Here is a 6,404-nt window from a genome sequence, read left to right on the forward strand (position 1 = left end):
TATGTCTTCATTACATGAAGACAGTGGTGAAAATTTCATTATCCCACTCCCAGAACTGACTTTTGAACTAATATCAACCTGGGAGCAACTGATATCAGTCCTGTAGTAATTTGATATGCTCAATTTAAGGCATCAGCTTTCCAGTGTTACTGATGTTCTGGGGTCTGGGATGGGCACATGCACAGAAGAAACCTTAAAAACCTGTATTAGCAGTCCTTCACCATTTATTTTATGTCTAGTTAATCATTCATTTTAAGGCCATTAAATCCAGTGCTCACCAAAAGAAACACCACTATTACCTCATGGTTCCCTAAGGTTGATCTGAGGTAAATAGCAGACAGTTCTCTGTGACATGGACTCTTTTGGTTTGTTTGAATGGAAGCCATGCCTTTGCTTTCTCTCATTCTTGAGCAATAGAGATAACTTTAAGGGAATTTACTGTAAAGTAACAAAGTTTAATCTTCAAAACTGATCACCTACACAAGTTCCTTCCAAGTCTGTGGAACAATTCCTGAGAATTTCTGTTTTAATTTTGTATTACTTGATTACAAAAGCCCACTAAATTGTATAAGTGACAGGTTCAATAAAACCAAGAAATGTTGCTAGTCATTACAGTAACTGAAGACCTAGCTAGCTTGACCTCAATCCCCAGATCTGGTTTTTGTTATGCAATCAAAGCAATTTACTGAATGTATACAGATACTTTCTATCAATTGGTCAGACTTTCTGTAGATGTCCTGTCTAAAGCAAAACATGGAAACCATATCCTGTCTACCTCTTTGGGAGATATTGTCAGCAAGAATTTGAAGAATTTTATTCTTATTTGAAGCTACTCTGTTCAGAAAACATATTTTCTGTCATTACCAAATGATGCTAGATTCCCTCAAAGTCTACATAATACATGTCCCTTAGAAGAAGTTCCAGAGTTTGAGTGTCAAAAGACACTGAAATGAGTAAAGTGTCACTGAACAGCCCTGTTACTCCGGTAAAGCTCTTTACTTCCTTCAAGGAGTCTTTGAATAAGTGACCCTTTAGTGCTTCAAAGTGTCCAGTTGAAACTATGGTGGATATGCGTTTCACCAGGAGACAGCCTGAGAAAACAAAGGGTTCTCACTTTGAGAAGAGTATAATCTCACTGCAAATGTTAGGGTCTTGTGAATTCACCATGTCATTCCTCTAATGGTCACTCCTCTGGATGAATTAACTAGAGAAACAATTGGAAAAAAAGTAAACTATACCTAGGTAAAATTTGGGTTAAGAATATCTTAGGAAACTATTAAATGTGAACAATAATATAGTGGAAATTTTGGCCACAAAAGACTTAGAGAAAGAAAATAAACCAATTTTATTGAATTAAGTGAGAGAAGTTAAAATTTTTCAAAACCTTCAATTCTAAAATAAATAGTCCAAAACCAGACAGCAGACAGTAAGTTCTTAATCAAGTGTAGAATCTCTTTACAGAAACATCTATTTATCAGTAAATGAAGAAAATAAGAATCTTGAAGACTGTGGTAAGGATTAGCATGCACATAAGGTGCCTGGCATGAAACTTGCAAGGGGTGTTGACAACATTTTAGCAGTAGACATGCTCTGATTGATGTAACATTCTGATAAAGTGAATCTGGACTTCACTGAATATAAGACTGATATTTGAGGAACTGGTTTCAAGATACCCTCTTTCTGTAATGCATTTTTAGAAAAGTCATCAAATGAAAGAAAATAAATAGAAACAGAAGACTGGTTCCTTAGCAAAATACCATTTTCTTTTCATGCAAACCACCAAAAATATAGAATGACAGTAGAGGAAATAGAGAACAAATATAGCCCAGCAGATTATCCATTAGTTACATTTTTCTACTAGTTTTTAAAGTGAAACATCAGCAGATTTTATAAATCAGCAGATTTTAAAATCAGCAGATTTTATCCTGCAATAACTGCCCCAAATCAGCAAAATCAAAGCTAAAGTACCCAAAACAACAAAAAAGTAAAAGTTTAAAACCAAGATGAAATGTTTAACATATTATAGTGGGCAACAAAAATAATTAAATCTTGTTTATCATAGCACTAGCTTCTGTGGATGATTTGTGGAGTGCAAATGCCAATTACTTTGCTCAGTAGAACTCCAATGTCCAGTCAATCAGCTGATCACAAACTGGTGATGTTGCTGCTTTTTAGAGAAAAAACTGCTAATTTGGCTACTACCCTACTGCAAAGCATTTGTGATCGCAACCTCCTGAACAATGAAAATACTTCCTCCCAGACTCATGTAAAACTTTTATATGGAAAATTTCCAAAAAATCTAAATATGCATATTTCTTAATTTACTGAGATATATTTTGCATCATACTATTATATTCTGCAACTAAGCAAGAATAAATGTCATATTTAGGATTCTCCACTAATAAAGTGTGGTACAACAGTCAAATACAAGATGTACCATTTTATAATCAATATAGTTCATTTGAGCTTAAGTGGCAACCCTGGGGAGAGAATAAAAAAAAAGAACACATAGCTACTTGAAGACTTCATAAATGTCATCTTCCATTCCCCCTTACAATTTTATATTTTGTTTTAATTTCCATAGAATTTTCATACTCAATGAATTTATTAAAATTCTCATAGTTTTATTTTAAAGCTAGAGTGCTAAGATGCTTATATTTGAAGTACAGCTCAAAGATATTAAGAATATTGATGTAATATTATCGTTTTGAAAGCCTAGTTTTAGAAATAACTACCACTTATATAAGTTGGTATGTGGTTAAAAAAAATGCTTTACTCTAGTGAATGATAGCCAAGAATATTTATCTGAATTTAAAAATTGAGTTGTTAGTGAAAATGGAATTGTCATCAAAATAATACTCTCTCTGTTGATAAATAATTGAACCATATGCTCTTTTCAAATATTTCTTCAGTTTTTAAATTTTTTCCTAAGTAAACAAAACCTCAAAATTATTCATAGATAGGTTATCATTTTTGCATTTCCTCTGTTAAACATTTATGAAAATGATAAAGCCATATTTATGCACGGTAAATATTTGCACCAAGGTGTATGTGAAGACAGCAAGGCCTCAGCGACAAAATAATTGAGTTGTATCGTTTTTAGAGGACTGTGCTTTAAGAAATCTCTGTAAACTTAACAGGCATCTTAAGACATTAGTAAGTTAAATGGACCTAAAGATTTTAAGGTAGTTTAAATGTTTAAATCATTGTTGTAGGCTGCAATAATGATGGCCATGTTACAATCACTCAGGACAGGACCCAAACAATCTTTTTGAATTTCCCTGCTTTCTAAGTATTTATCACACACAAAAATGATGATAATTAAAAATACATCATAAGCAATTTTTGAGTCATATAATTTTCAGAAGTTCTCAAAAGTTATCCAATATATAATGTGTAGTCATCTGGTGCTCTGTATGTGAAGGTACCATAAATTTCCCACCACCATTAAAAAATTAGTCTCTGAGCCTTTACACTAAATACACAGGTAGAGTAATCTCAATAAGAACTTTGAAAGTCATGCAAGCTGCCATTTGGACTCCAAAAATTTCAGTGGTCAATCCAAGGTAATTAGTCATGCAAATAACTTTAAAAATCCCCTTCTCTTTGTATCTTCAAAAAATGTGGCAATCCTCCCATATGTGCCTTTGATTTAATCAAGCTTCACACAGTCTAGGATTTTGTTCCTTTATTTGTGCATGTTTAACTCACATTCTGAATCTCTTGTTGCAGTCTTTTCTGTACATACATACAAATGTACAACTGGGGTCTCAGAGAAATGGGTAAAGGTGGTCAAATTGTACAAACTTCCAGTTACAAGATGAAAAGTTCTATGGATGTAATATACAACATGGTGACTACAGTTAATAATACTGAGTTGTATATTTGAAAGCTGCTAAGAGGGTAGAACTTAAAAAATCTCACCAGACGCAAAAAATGTAACCATATGAGGAGATGGATGTGCTAACAAACCTTATTGTGGTAACTGTTTTTCAAAAAAAAAAAAAAAAAAATATATATATATATATATATATATAATCATTATCTTGTAATATATCAATTTTTTTCTCAATAAATCTGGAAAAAGTGTACAACTATTTCAGATATCTAAAAAATGTAACATTACAATTACTCTATTCCATAATCTTATTGCTATATACTTTGACTCTTGAACAACATGGGTTTGAACTTCACAGATCCACTTACACAGAGACTTCTTTCAATAAGTATATTGAAACCATTTTTAGAGATTTGCAGACAAACTACATAGCCTTGAAATATCAAGAAAATTAAGAAAAATTAAGTATGTCATGAATGCATAAAGTACATGTAGATACTAGTCTATCATTTACTGCCATAAAATATATATAAATCTCTTATTAAAAGTTAAAACTTATCAAACCTTACAGAACACATACAGACTGTACATGACACCATTTGCAGTTGAAAAAAATGTAAATAAATGTAAAGATACCATACTAAATCATAACCATATAAAATTAACTGTACATTGTACTACTGTAAAATTTCATTGTCATCTCCTGTTGCCATCTTGCTGAGCTCAAGTGTTGTGAGTATCCTCTTAAAACACCTAGAGATATTAATCACCTCTGCGTGAGCAGTGCGTCTCTCCAGTAAATGGTGTATCACAGTAAAAAGTGATTTCTCCTACTTCTCACATATTCTTCATAATGTTTGGTGCAGTACCATAAACCTTGAATAACACCATGGGACCCATACGAAGTGCCACTAGTGCCGCTGGAAGTGCTTCCAAGAAGCAGAGAAAAGTCATGACATTACAAAAAAAAAGTTGAATTTCTTGATATGTACCTCAAATTGGGGTCTGCAGCTGTGGCTGTCTGCCATCCCAACATAAATGAATCCATCACAAGACTCCTTGTTAAAAAAAAGAAAAGGAAATTCATGAACCTGTTGCTGCAGCTATGCCAGCAGGTGCACAAATCTTACAGTTTTTGTGAAATAACCTTTTTATCTTGTATTGAAAATGTAGCTTTTGTATGAGTGCAGGATTGTTGTAAGAAAGGCACACCTATAGACTAATATGATTCAAGAAAAAGCGAAGTCATTATGACAACTTAAATCAAAAGGAAGGTGAAAAACCTAAAGCTGAAGAATTTAATGCTGGCAAAGGATTATTTGATAAATTTAGAATTAAAAATCTGGCTAAAAAATGTCATGATAAGAGAGGATGCAACATCTGCCAACCAAGAGGCAGCAGATGAGTTCCCAGGGACCATTAAGAAATTCATTGAGGAGAAAGGATATCTGCCTGAACAAGTTTTTAATGCAGACAAAAGTGCCATATCTGAAAAAAAATGCCACAAAGAATATTTATTTATTAGTAACAAGAAGGGAGCACCAGGATTTAAGGCAAGAATGGATAGGCTAACTCAGGCTCTAGATCAGGTAGTCATAAGGACATATAACGCTTATTAACATTGTACTCTATGGAAAGATTGTCAACACAAAGGAAGAGAACCCCAATAGAGAGAACAACATGAAAGTCTGGAAAAGTTACACCATTGAAGATGCCATTGTTATTACAGAAAAGCCATGAAAGCCACCAACTTGGAAACAATACATTCTTGCTGGAGAAAACTGTGCCCAGATATTGTCCATGACTTCACAGAATTTACAATAAAGTCAACAAGGAAGTCATGAAAGAGATTGTGGCTATGGCAAAAAATAGTGGGGGTGGGTGGATGAAAGTTTTCAAGATATGGATCTTGAAGAAATTTAAGAGCTAAGAGACATCACATCAGAGGAATTAACAGAAGATGACTTGATGGAGCTGAGTGTTTCTGAACAAGTGCTGGATGATGAAGCAGAAGACGTAGAAGAAGCAGTGACAGAAAAATTGACATTAGACTACAGATGGGTTCTGGTTATTCAAGTCTGTTTTTGATTTCTTTTAGGACATGGACCCTTCTATGATATGGGTACTGAAAGTAAAGTAAATGGTGGAAGAAGAATTTATACTACATTGAAAATATTTTTAGAGAAATGAAAAAGCAAACAAATCAGACAGAAATTACAATGAATATTTCCATAAAGTTAAACTGAGTGTTCCTGCCTCTCCTTCCACCTCCCCTACCTTTTCTGCTTCTGCCACCCCTGAGAGAGCAAGACCAACCCCTCATCTTTCTCTTCCTCCTCAGCCTACTCAACATGAAGAAGACAAGGATGAAGACATTTATGATGATCAACTTCCACTTAATGAACAGTGAATAATCATCATGCCATATAGTTAATAAACTAATCGGCTGTGCATATGAGTGTCTTTCTATGAAAATCTAACAACTCTATGGCAAGGACTGTATGAGACATTTTTTGTCAGCATCATCATCATTGCCTAATCATCATCCTCATCATTAATCATCATC

The sequence above is a fragment of the Aethalodelphis obliquidens genome, unplaced genomic scaffold, assembly GCF_003676395.1.
Source record: "Aethalodelphis obliquidens isolate GAN/ISIS:26980383/991018 unplaced genomic scaffold, ASM367639v1 scaffold76, whole genome shotgun sequence".
Lineage (NCBI taxonomy): Eukaryota > Metazoa > Chordata > Mammalia > Artiodactyla > Delphinidae > Aethalodelphis > Aethalodelphis obliquidens.